Consider the following 13,507-nt stretch of genomic DNA (forward strand, 5'->3'; position numbering starts at 1 on the left):
TGCACGGGGCCCGGCCGTGGGGACGCTTTCGTCTGCAGCGGCCACAGCGAGAAGCGAACCCCATGCTGGGCAGCGTGGAGAATTTGGTCACCGTGGGGCGGGGGACACCCTGGCCAGCGTCCTAGCATTCCTGACGCAAGGTACTATTCACGTTGAGGAGTCTGATTCTTCAGGATGCAGAACGTCATTTTGGCTCAAACACGTACGTCCACTGGGAACAGCGCTGTCTCGGATCGTAAACGCCGTGGTCAGAAGAAAGTCAGTTCCTGGCGTCGAGAAGCGGAGGCCGGTTTCTGCAGAACGTGTCAGTAGGCACAGCGGTCCTGAGCGTCAGGGGTCCTGGCTGTTCGTGTTCTGTAGTTTAGTGCTTCCTGGGACAAAGGACGTTCTAGGTGTTGGGAAACCCTGGACTCCAGAGGGGGCGATGGCCAGTGACCCACTGCCCCCACACAGGTGAGGACCCTAGTAGCCGTCAGACCCGGGAGGGTTCGGAGACCGTGGGGTTTGCGGATGCTGGTGTAGGTGCGCTAGCCAGCAGGGTAGAGGATGTCCAGGGGGAGCCCCCGAAGTGAGGGTGCAGTCTGCCCGGCCGGGGCGCAAGTGTGACTGTAGGCCGTGAAGTGACGTGCGCTTGGCCCGATCAAGGGCAGAAGCCCACGTGAGCCCCGAGGAGGCCGCGGAGGGGAGGGCTGGACCGCGGCCAGGCCATACGGTGCCTTGTAGGCACACAGCGTGCCCAGTGGTCTCCTCCGGGTACGTGTTGGACTCTTAGGCCTTTTGTGGCCACGTTACTTCTTCTTCTTTTTTTCTTTTTTAAGTTTTTTAATGTTTATTTATTTTTGAGAGAGAGAGAGAGTCAGAGCACGAGCAGGGAAGGGGCAGAGAGCGAGGGAGACACAGAATCGGAAGCAGGCTCCAGGCTCCGAGGTGTCAGCCCAGAGCCCGACGCGGGGCTCGAACCCACGAACCGTGAGATCATGACCTGAGCCGAAGTCGGAGGCTCAACCGACTGAGCCACCCAGGCGCCCCTACACCGAGTGAAAATTCTAGAGGACAGTCTAGAACTAGTTAGTTAAGGATGAGATGGTCGGGGCTGGGTTTGCTGAGGAAGGGGGCTTCGACGGAGGGCAAACAGGTCTGGTTACAGAGTCGCAGGAGGCGGGAATGTGAGGGGTGGCAAGAAATGTAGCCGGAAGCCAAAGCGGCAGCTGGGAAAAGCAGATAATAGGGTCTCGTGGGCCAGACCAAAGAACATGGAGTTTTTCTGGAAGGCCTCTGGGAGGTCCTGGGGAGTTTTCAGCAGGAAAAGTGATAACGGGCTGAATTTTTAGGAGAAATATACTAGCGGCTGTGTGATGATAGACTATCGCTGCAGACGCCCAGCATGTTCTATTTTACTTATTCCTTGCTCAGTAAATATTTGCTTAATGAGCCAGCACAGAGCAGTTCCTTTCTCAGGGATCAGAGAAGGGCGGACACTATTTTGGGGGCGGGAGGTACAGGTTCCTCTGAGCGCTGTGTTAATTTGTTTGATTTATTGCCGAGTCTCTGTGCAGACCAGTCCCCTGCGCCGAGCCCCGGGATGAGGTTTCCAACATCCCTGTGGGGGAAAATTAGTTGGAACTTGAATATTTGCCATTGTGTGAGGCAGGAATATATGTTCTGTGAGAGGGTGTTGACATATTGTCATATACCATGAGCTGTTTAATCTGGAAGTATTTGTAGAAGTGTCATCTGGTGGGAAAGCTGATATTTAATTATCTTAAAAAAAAAAGTACTGGAAAAGACAATCCGCTTCCAGATTTCAGGGTTCTGCTGTGGGTTTGTTTTTGTGGAAATGATTTGTGTTCAGCAGCATTTCCACCCCCCTCCCTCCCTCCCCCCCACTGCTCTCATATGGTATTGTTTTGACTCGTTTGGAAAATAATTTACTTATCTTAAATAGACTGATTCAACTAATCTGGGAAGTTTGTTTGGTTCTGTGAGCTAGAAATGTGAAGCCACTGAATGCTTCTGTTGCCAGGTTCATATTTATTCATTCGTTTGTCCATCCGTTTATACAAACGGAAACGGTGCTGTGTCACAGACCCCGTGCTGGGATGCGACAAGTAGGACGTACTCGGCTGGTCTAGCCTTCTAGGCGGTGAGGGACACAGAGCAAATGTGTACCCACACATGCGCACCAATTGTGGCAAAGCTAGAAATTCTCGAGAAGGGTGTAATGGTAGGGAATTTGGAGTGGGGTGAGGGGTCTATGTGGGGTAGTCAGATGAGATGTTTTTGTGATGTTGACTTTTAAGATGAGGCCTGAAGGAAAAGTGAAGGGTGCAGGGAAGGGGCTTCTAAGCAGATTGGACAGAATGTGCCAAGGCCCTGAGGACGCTGTCCTTTGGGGGAGCTCAAAGGACGATGAGGCCAGAGCATGGTGGGTCGGAGATGTCATGCCGGACCACATACACTGCAGGAACTAAGGAGTTTGGGTTTTATTTTTAAGTGGAGAAGTAACATAACCCAGTAGGCTTAAATAAAATGACTGCCAAGTCTTCTTCAGCAGAGAATAAGTTAGAGGGAGATGTGGCCTCGGGAGAACCTGTAATTAGGTGTTGCTGTGCAACGGACGTGAGAGAGAAAGGCTTGGTGTAGGGCAGGGGTTCTCAGAGTGAGGTCTCAGGATCGGCGGCTCTGGGCCACCCCTGCACTGGTTAATGACGCACCTTCTCAGCCCTGGGGGTGCTGTTTCAGAAACTCTGGGGCTGGGGCCCGGCAGTCTGTGTTGTAGTAAGCCCTCCCGATGACCTGATTCACGGAAAACCCGATGGTGTAGAGAATGCAGGAGGAGAGCAGTGCGGGGCAATGACATAACTTTTGGATGCACTGGGTTTGAGATGCCTTTGCAACGTCAGGGTCCCGTGCAGATGCTGAGCTGTTGCTAATGGCAACGTGAACGCACAGCCCAGGAGAAAGGTTTAGTTTCAGGAAAGACTCCGTACTTGCCCCAGAATACAGGAAGTACTTAAAGCTGTTGGAATAGGTGGGGTCCCACGCAGTGGGGTGAAAGAGAGAGCGACAAATGACCAAGCCGGGAGGAAGGCATTCAGAGGAGCATGAGGCAGCAAAGGGGCAGGGAGCAGGGAGAGCAGCCTGGTGGGAAGAGAGAACCAGGGATATTTTGGGGGTCGAGCGGCCAACTGTGTTTACAGTTCTGGGTTCCCTGCAATGAAGCCAGGGCTTGGAGCACAGAAAGCCTTAACGAGCATTCGATTTGGGTCTTCGGTGAAATGGAACTAAAAGTTCCAGCATCAAGTTGATTGGCTCCGGGGATTTCCATTTACTGACTTTCCAACCAGGGGTTTCCTCTGGCTCCCCTGGTTCCCCTCTGGTGGCCTCTGGGTGTACACAAAGAAACTCTGAATGAGCATCTTGTCCTGGAAAGGAGCAGCAGACAGGCTTTCACAGCCGGTCATATTTTCTTTTATTACTATATTTAAAACCACCTCCACGATTTGGAAGAAAAACGTCCTGGCAACTAGCATTAACAGGCTGCGGTAAAAATTATTACCGGCTGTTGATACGGGTTACTGGGTGTCTCATGTTGTGCTTTTGAGTCCCACATTTTGTCATCTGTCACTCAGCAAATTCACGTCCATGAGTATGAAGAAGAAAAAGATGTAGAACGTGTGTATCTCTTTGAGCTTCTGTGTGGTATGGTCAGGACTTCAGAATCTTCTGCTTCTGACGTTTGGGGTCCCAGACTGTAAAGTGGTGGGGCTTGTGCGGGTGGCGGGGGCTCGGGGGCAGGAGTGCCCGTTGGAGCACCATTTATGTTTGAACCCTTGAGCTTGGGTCTTTATGTTTGTTATTTCATCTTGTCCCCACTCTGAGGGAGATGGTGTTTCCCCATTTGTAGGTAAGGGAATGAGCCAATAAAGAAAACTCCTGTTTAAACCCAAATCTGTAAAGTGAGACTTTGTTCTGTGCCCAGGCCACGGGGTGGACTTGCGTGGGGCTGGATTTGTGGGGACGGGGCTCACAGAACGGCATCCGGATAAGTCAGAGGCGTATGAAAGGGACAAAGAACTAACAAGGGGCACCTGGGTGGCTCAGTCGGTTAAGTGTCCGACTTCGGCTCAGGTCATGATCTCAACGGTTCGTGAGTTCGAGCCCCGCGTCGGGCTCTGGGCTGTCAGCTCGGAGCCTGGAACCTACTTTGGATTCTGTGTCTCCCTTTCTCTGCCCCTCCCCCACTCATGCTCACTTGCTTTCTCTCTCTGTCTCAAAAATAAGTAAACATTAAAAAAAAAAAAAGAACTAATGAGAGACTTTGAAGGGGACCGAACCACCACAAGGCACGTAAATTTAGTTTTATGGACAAGAATTGCACCAAACAGAAGGGGCTCTTCAGATGCCCGGCGTGGGGCGTGGTCCCTCAGGACTGAGTTGTGGGTTTTCTAGATAGCGCGGTGAGTCTTACAGAAAAGCCCCTTCGGGCTTGCCATTGAAGGCTTCCTCTCTATTTCATGTCATTTCTGTCCTCGTCTGCATATTTAATTTATTTACCTCTTTCCCCTGTGCACCTGGCAGACGTGTTTCTTCCCCGTAGAAGCTGTGTGTCTCTGAGTCACCTGCCACCCCGTCTTCTCCACTTTTCTGTCGGGTTCCTTAGCTCGTGTGGGCCTTTGGAGCGCTGCCTCAGGGACCCCATCTGCCTTCACCCGGTCCCTGTGGAGATGGTGGCTGAGGTGATGACACTCATGAGGAAAGAAGGCTCCCGGATTGATGACCCAGACAGAGCTGTGAGTTCCACGATGCTTCCCCAGCTGTGGTTGAGCACGGGCCTCGAGTCTTGGGCGCTACAGTTGGTGCCAGCCTTAGGAGGCTCACGTCAACTTCCAGTCACAAAAGACCTTTCTGTCCTGTGGAAGAAGACACAAGTTCGAAAGAACCGTTGGGCCGTCTGAGACGACAATGGGTGGCTTGGACCTAAAGCAGATGTCACAGGCGAGTGGCTTGCAGTCTGTTCTAATGTGCTTTCAGTATACAGTGTTTAGAACAATGATGGTCGCTTGCCAACATTTCCAGATTCGGATATTTCCGTCCCAAATCTCGACTCCAGCCTCTCTTGGAGACTTAGACATTGGCGCGTTAGGCCTGCGTTTATGCCGAATGAGCCGGAAGAGCCAGGAACGGCTTTTCAGGGGAGGCGAAGCCACCTTAGTGCCAACTGCCCCTGAGGCTCAGCGTTGGCCGCCATTTTTGGTGTCCTCCAGGTTCTTGGTCTTCTGTCCAGCCTGCTTTGCCCTTTACTCCGTGGCCTCTGTTGACCCAAATGGCCAGGACATGACACATTTAGAAGCTTGTGTTTTCCTCACAAAAGCGGAGATGAGGGAAGTCTTCTTCTCTCCTGAGAGGCATTGCTGGTGTTCGGAGGTGAGGAAGGGGAAATGGAACACAGAAGGGATCTTCTAGAGAAGTCGAGCGAGAGATTGGATTACCTCTTCAGCTGTGCCTGGAGTGCAGATTCCTTCTTATTTCAGACAGAATTCTTCAAAGGTACTGAAAGTGTCTCGCGATTGTATGCGTGTGTTGGAAGACGGGGCTGAGGAAAACACCGAGACGAGAAATAGGGATGTCTGTACCCCAGAGTTGTTCAGGCCTTTCAGGCTGTCAGAGATATTTGGGAAGTTTCAGTCTCTAGTCTGGCGCTCATTCATTATTATTATTATTATTTTGAATATTCTTTTTTTTAATGTTGACTTATTTTTTGAGAGAGAGAAAGAGAGAGTGAGAAAGCGGGAGAGGGACAGAGAGAGGAAGACACAGAATGTGAAGCAGGCTCCAGGCTCTGAGCCATCAGCACAGAGCCCAGTGCGGAGCTGGAACCCGCGGACTGTGAGATCATGACCTGAACTGAAGTCGGACGCTTACCTGACTGAGCCACCCATGCACCCTATCATTCGTTTAATATTAATCGAAGCAGACGGTCATCGGTAGGAGTTGCTTGATGACAGACTCGCGAGGAGCATGTGACGCTGTTGAGCGTGGGGACGTGATGGCGAAAATAAGCCATTCGTGCACATCGAGGTCCTGGGGCAGGTCAGGGGCAGAGGAGAAGCAGAGAGTTTCGTTTGCAGTTAGTTCCGAGCTGCTGATGGAACGTGGGAGATGCGTCCAGCCCGTGCTGCTGCTGGGGTGTGAGGAAGACGGAAGGTGCCCGACGCTCACAGAGCGTCTCAGGGTCACGTGATGGGGGTGCCATCACAGCCTGGCCCTCGGCCTTAGTCCTGGGTTGCAGGGAGGCGCCCCCAGGAGGGTGATGCCTCGTGGAGCCTTGAAGGCCAGGCAGGAACAAGTGGGGACCAGTTCGCGGCATGAAGTGCAGTTGGGGAATGGAGTTTCTGCATCAGCGAGGGCTATGCTGAAGCCCGGGGAGTGTAGGCAAGATTTACGTTTGACCGCAGTGTGGACACTGGATTCCAGGACGGCAGGGGTGCCAGGGAGGAAGTTGGCACCGGGTCGAAAAGTCCTTTTTGGTTTGCAGAAGCGCGGAGGGGGACTGGAACGGCCTGGGCCGCGATTTCCCTGCCACCGCGGGTGAGACCCTCCCCACAGGCGCTGGCCCTGCGCCACTTCGAGGCCTGGCCCAGACGCGCCGCGTAGACCTGCGGAGACCGAGCGGGGCCCGTCGGCTGTATCGTTTTGCCGAGCTCTTAGATTATATTTTAGGTTTCGAGTTTTGTTTTGTTTTTGTGTTTTCGAGGGGAGGGAACTTGTAATTTTGCTAAAAGTCTTGCGGAAGTGAATCACGTTTTGCCAAGATAAATTTGCTCGAGAAGTTTGTTTGGTTATCACGTTGTTTCTGTGGGAAACCACTCAGCAAGAAAGCAGACTTCCGGGGAGGATCGGGCAGTGGAGGACCCCAAGGAGTGGAGCAGTGCTGTCCCTCCCCCTCGGGGACGGGGTAGCTGGCCCCGCCACCCTCCTGCTGTCACGGCAGCTCTTTGCAGCTGCTTTTCACGCAAGGGGTCCTGTGTTCTGGGCCGTAGGCAGGGCTCTCGGCAGTGGGTGAGGAACGGCCCCCCACGGAATATTCTGGGTAGGGATCGCGTGTTCCCCGGGCAGCCCCTCAGCAGCAGGCGCAGCGGTGCCCTTCAGGCTGTCGTCCCCGCTCTCCAGGAAGACTTGAGCGGCCTGCTAACCAGCCCCGTGGGCTGCGGCCCCGCTCGGACCCACTGTCTGCACGGCTGCTGGAGAGGTTGGTTGTCTGAGCTCACATCCCGTGTGTCATTCCTGCCTCACATCCTTCAGCAGGTCCCCAGGGCTAATCCGGGGAGGCCCGAGGCCAAGCACACTCTTCTGTCCGGCCCTGCAGCTGTGTGCTTCCCACTGGGCCTCACAGCCTGCGTCCCCCGTGTCCCCCTGCCCCTTCTTGTCGTTAGGCCCCTACGCGGCCACCTGGCTGTCCCCCTCCCCCGAAGAAGCACTTCTTCACTACTTTAAATTTTCATGTTGATACGAGAAGCCTCGTGCGAAGGACGTGGCCACGTTAGAGGAATTACCGGTTCATTTTCTTACTGCGTTTTACATAGGGACGTCTGAGTTTTTGTACGTAAGGACCCCTGAGCGTTTGTGGCAGGAATAGCTCATATGCCCAAATTGCTGTTAGCATTTAGTTTTCGGTCCTAATCGTGGCAGGATTCTGGGTAGCCGCTGAACGGGGGCATCTGCTGGTGGTGTCTGCCCGGCCCAGCAGCCTTTTCCTGGTCGATCTGTTTGTTCGAGAATATTTATTGAGTGGTTGTCCTGTGTGGAGGCTGAGGCCTCGGGGGGGGGGCGGGGCCGGGGGGGGGCAAGATGCCCGTGGGTAGATGTACTTGTCCCGCGGGAGGCAGGGAGGTGGCAGAAGGCTGGGTGCAGTCAGGGGTGCCCCCCGGCTTTGGGGGTAGGTGGGGGGCCACGTGGTGGACCGGGTTGGGGAAGGGGTGGGAGCAGAAACCCTGCTGGACTTGTTCGTGGAAGTGCCCGCTGGACGTCCAGGAGGAGGTGACCTTTAGGTGCTCAGGAGAGAGTCTCCCCTCCTCCTCTCTGTCTGTCCCCCCCACACACGTGTGTACCCACCGCTCCCTTTTAGGGGATCTGTCTTGCTCACTGGAGCCTGACTCTTCTGTGCCTGCTGGGCGCCGAGCCCCAGTCCCTCGACCACAGTGATTACCCCGGGGGGTGGACGTTCGACCCAAGCAGGGGTCCTTTATTGGAAATACTGCCCTGGAGAGAGAGAGGCCGTCTCTTTCGGATGGTGGCCCGGAGCTTCCTGTGCCACGAGGCCTGCTGCGTGGCGGAAGCTGCTGTGGACGGGAGAAAACGGTGCCCTCGCCCAGAAAGGCAGAGATGAGGCGGCCGTGGACAGCTCGCTTTCCTGCCACCTGCCCCTTGGAATGCCAAGGTTCTGAGATGTTAAATGGAAAAGGCATGTTTGGCCAAACAAGTAGAAAGAAAGAGAAGTTCTTGACAGCAGAACTTGTCAGAACCTTTAATGGTGAACATGCTTTGTGCCTCTTCAGGACGAGGACTAGTGTCCGGTGTTTCCCAGATTTATGTGCATGTGGATTTAGTAAAAGAGACGGGACACCTGTAAGTATCCCGTCTTTGCAAACGAGGAAACCAGGTTCCGCGGAGGTGAAGATACTTCCTAGCATCACACAAATGAGAGCTGCTCCGGAGGAATATAAACTCGGGTGCCTGTGTCTTTTCCGTTCACTTCACTGTCCCTGTGCGGGTTTATGCTTCCTTCTTTCTTTGACACACGGGAAGGCCTGTCTCTCTGTATTCGCATGCATTGGTCCGGGTGCGTGTTTGTGTTCTAAACTGTATTTTGTGTTGCAGCTTGTCATTCTGGTTCTTTTGTTACTGAGGCATCCGCTAGAGGTGGGCAGTTAACCCGTGAGAGCACCGGAAAACATGCTGTTCTGTTGACGTGATTTCCTTATAAGATACGAAATTGATAATCAGTCTGGGTTTCGGGCTTTAAATTATAAGGATGCGTTAAATTATGAAAATGATATGAGGTCTCTGAAGATTCTGTGTTCTGGAAAGTGTCATTAAGAATTTCCATTTTGGGGCGCCTGCGTGGCTCAGTCGGCTGGGCGTCCGACTTCGGCTCAGGTCGTGATCTCGCGGTCCGTGCGTGGGTTCAAGCCCCGCGTCGGGCTCTTTGCTGACGCCTCACAGCCTGGAGCCTGCTTCAGATTCTGTGTCTCCCTCTTTCTCTGCCCCTCCCCTGCTCATGTGTTCTCTCTCTCTCAAAACTAAACATTAAAAAAACTATAAATAATGTTTAAAACAAGAATCTCCATTTTGATGCAATGCCTGTTTAAAAAAAGATGTGTTTTGCGAGAGTGTGGTGCTGCTGCTTCTTGATCTTTGTAATGTTTTTCTGAAGTTTGCTTGATTGTGAACAACTGTTTGAGATAAATGAAGAAAGGAGAGAAAGGAGCATTTTACGGATTCTGACACGCCCCCCGCTGAGAAATGCTATTCAGACGGTTATCTGGCAAGGAGACTTACAGTTCATTTCTAGCCCGATGAAGAACTGAGCATGCGAGTGGCCACGTGGGCTCTCCCGGGTCACCTGCCGTCGAGTGGCACGGTGGCCGTGAAAGCCGCGCTCCAGGGGGCCGTGCCGCACGCACTTTCTCTCTCCTTTGCCGGCATCTGTATTTTTACATATCGTGCCCGGGTTTCCGCGTCACCTGCGGGCCATGAACGTCGTTCCGTGTGGAAAATGCACACCTTTCGTATGAAGACGTGTTACTGGCGGATGCCCCGTTCTGCTGTTGCTGTAGTCATGGGTCGCATGTAATCACAGTCACGTGACCACGCCACCAGCCGGGTCCGGATACACCCTCTCCCGCCTTGTGATAATCACTGCCCACCCTGCCTCCTTGCTTGCCGCATCACCCCTCCTTCCACTCTCCGCCTTCCGGGGAGGAAAAACCCTTCATGGACACCCTCCCCCCACCAGCCCCCCGCCAGCTCCACGGTGGTGGTTTCTCGCCTCTGCCCCCCTTTCCGGCCGCGTTTCCTGCCCCGTGTTGCACGCATCCTGTGGTCCAGATTTAGGAACTACCTGCTCGGTGGGGGATAAGAGGTTTCAAGCCAGCCTGTTCCCAGGTCGTGCCCTACCGATGACTTGGAATACCCCGCTCTGCCCCGTTCGTCCGGTTCATCCTTCTGGACTCCGCTCCTTGCGTTTCTTTAGGAAGCCCTTCCAGACACAGGCTCTCCTTACCACCCTCCCCCCAGCCTGTGAGCAACTAAATAACACATGATAGTGAAGGGTGTGGGCTGTGATCTGCTGGCCTTCAGACCCCTGCTCTGCCAGCTCGGTGCTATGTGACTTTGGACAAGTCGCTTAACCTCTCTGTGCCTCAGCTCCGTAAAATGGAATTAATTTATCTTCTAGGGTTACTGTAAGGATGAAATGAGTGAACACAGGTAAGTCAGTCATGAGAGGGCCTGTGAGTCCTATTAATTATTATTTATATTTTGAATCTTAGTAGTTTTTATTAAGGATTAAAAAACTAGTCCAACTCCGTTTCTATACTCTCAAGCTCCTTTCAGAGTGTATTGTATACTGTAGGCACTCAGTACCGCTTACATAAATGAGCGAACTGAGCAACCAGTTAACACGGAGTACTCAGCGTTTGTCGAGTTATGCCCTGCCCCGTTACAGAAAAGGATTTATCTTCACCATTGTAGAGATGCCCTTTTAGGAACAAAGTAGAGATATAAACTAATATTTATCTCCCATCTCAAACTCAGGAGCCATTCAGAATTTCATTTTAAAATTCTGCTCTTTCAGGGGCGCCTGGGTGGCGCAGTCGGTTAAGCGTCCGACTTCAACTCAGGTGACGATCTCACGGTCCGTGGGTTCGAGCCCCGCGTCGTGCTCTGGGCTGATGGCTCGGAGCCTGGAGCCTGCTTCCGATTCTGTGTCTCCCTCTCTCTCTGCCCCTCCCCCGTTCATGCTCTGTCTCTCTCTGTCTCAAAAATAAATAAACGTTAAAAAAAAAAATTAAAATTCTGCTCTTTCAGGGGCAATTACGGCTTGGGCATGGCTGTCCTTTAAAAGACAGGGTGTGGATCAGATGTAAAAACACCATGTTTAGGGGCGCCTGGGTGCCTCGGTCGGTTGAGCATCCGACTCTTGGTTTCGGCTCAGGTCATGATCCCAGGGTCGTGGGATCGAGCCCTGTGTCGGGCTCTGCACTGAGCGTGGAGCCTGCTTGGGATCCCCCCCCCCCCCCCCCCCGCCCCTTCCCTTGCACACGCACACCTGTGTGTGCTCAGTCTCAAAATAAACAAGCATTAAAGCACCATGCTTAAATAAATGATACGTCTGTGGTAATAAGTGAAGTGCTTCCTTGAAGCAGCAGTCGTTACACTGCATTATGATGTCAGGCTTAAGGAGTCACATGCTTATCAACGCTGCGCTTTAGAAGGATGTATGGAGATAATCCAAATACATTTCTCCGCTTCCTCCTCATACATCACCACTGCTGAGTTAGTGAATGTCTGGGTGCGGGTCAACCCTGCCTCTGTTCAAAGTTCACGCGTTGGTGGTTCAGTTTCCGGGATCTGCTCCGATATATTTGCGCTCGGTGTCATTTCTCAAGAACTATTTAAAGCCCAGATGACACGGACGAGCTGAGAGACTTAGTGTCTTCATTTTCACATTTATTCGTGTTACAGTAGTTGGGTACATTTCTTCTGACCTTGATGATCTTACCTCTACTGTAAGGAGGTTGGAAGGAAGCTGAGCTCCAGACCAGCTCTGACGAATGGGATGTCGAGTTCATTGTCTGATCCTACAATGGTATAGCCAGCCCACATCCTCTGAAGCTCCCGTGGCCACAATGGCATCATTGACATCTGAACTGTGTGGAGTTGTTCTCTGAAAGGTGCTATAGAGAAAGCGTGGCGTGAGGGGTGGTGGTGGCCGTGGTGGCTTCGAGTGAACTGAATGAGGCCAGCCGGGAATGGGGACAACACCGTGAATGATGCTTTTGTTACACGCCGAAGTGAAATCCTAGAGAACGTTCTTGTAACAAAGAGTGTTGTTTGGCCAGAGTGGACATAATGGAGTGAAGAGTTTTTGAAAACCTGCATTTAGTGACTAATATTTTGACTCAGTGAAGATACTCAGAAGACACTTCTTGACTCACAAGGCCTTAGAACGTAAAGAAGGATCCCGTAGCCACACTCAGCAATGTTAATGCGGCAGGAGAGCGTTTCTCTTTGTTGTGACTGCATGGCTAAGGTCTGTCCCCAGAATTTTGTTCCATGATAGACTCTCTCTTGCACGGCTACCCGTCAGATGAGTCTCATTTTCCATGCGTCTGATGGAATGGCGTGTGGACTGCGCCTTCCACTGACTTTGCTAGTGTCTTTATGTGTTAGTCTTACTGAAAAAAAGATGGTCCTTCTCTGTTTGTCGCCTGGGTTTATTAGGGGAGCCTATACTTAGTGGCAGCAGTTCTGCCATTATGTCATTGCCTCTGAGCGAGTAGAAATTGCTTATTTTAGGGGACCAGTTCAGAAACTTTCTTTCTAATGAAACCTTTGTATTTAGCACTTTTCCCATAAGTGGGCCATTGACTGGGTTTTAACAGCTGTTTTGATGAATGAGTTGCTCTGTTATGAAAGGATTTCACACTTAGTTTGCTTCTTGGGTTGTGCTATTTTTGTCTTCTGAAAGTTACTTAAAACGAAAAGAATCAGCACCTAAGCGTTATAGGCTGAAAATTCAAGAACGATCCCATTCTTTCAGAACTGGAGTCTCCACCAGCCTTGACCCTCCCGTGGAGGGTCCCTAAAAGGGTATATGAGTTTTGGTTGAATTTGTCTATTCTATGAATGCAAAAAAACCCACCAAACCGTAGAAGTCATCTTTTGTGATTCCCACCCCCCCCAGCCAAGTTTTCGTGTATTCCCTCAACAATGTAAAATAGACTAAAACTAGCACAGCAGACTGATGGAGGTGAGCATCGAGAAACTGCTACTTGTGTCCTAGGAGGGGGTCCCGCGTCCCCACGCACGAGGGCATGAGCCTGGCTGGGCTCAGGGAGGGGACCCTGTTTTCCCCTCCTCATGCATCTGAACCCTCTTGGGAAGTCTGGAGCCTGTGACTGGCCGGCTTCTAGCTGGCTTCTGAGGGTGGGGCTAGGTTTTCCCCACCTTCACCTCCCTCTCCTGCCCTTCGGTGGGATTTATGGGGGGGCCAGCGAGAGTCTTCCCTGACGCGCGGGGTTTCTCTTCATGTAGCGGAGGGGAGGGAAGCCCTTTCCCTTTGATGAATCCTGCCTCTTCCTTTTCTGGGCTCCCTTTGCGTTTTGTCCTGGAGTCTGTCCAGTTGCCAGCACTCTGCCTCGAGTGGTGGGCGTGCGGTAGGGGGTCTTTCAGTGTTCAGATCTTCTTCCTCGAGTCGAAGGGCACCTCCTGGCAGCAGGTT

At 52.3% G+C, this 13,507-nt stretch overlaps 1 protein-coding gene across 2 annotated transcripts in view; it reads left to right on the plus strand.

Annotated features, from left to right (window-relative positions):
• CARMIL1 (capping protein regulator and myosin 1 linker 1) overlaps window positions 1-13,507 on the plus strand; it is a 311,314-nt gene that overhangs the window by 42,273 nt on the left and 255,534 nt on the right. The gene's annotated exons all lie outside the window — the stretch shown is intronic.

This window comes from Lynx rufus, unplaced genomic scaffold (assembly GCF_022079265.1).
Source record: "Lynx rufus isolate CCGP_SWC_20201006 ecotype Redwood Valley unplaced genomic scaffold, mLynRuf1.p SCAF_6, whole genome shotgun sequence".
NCBI classification, from domain to species: Eukaryota; Metazoa; Chordata; class Mammalia; order Carnivora; family Felidae; genus Lynx; species Lynx rufus.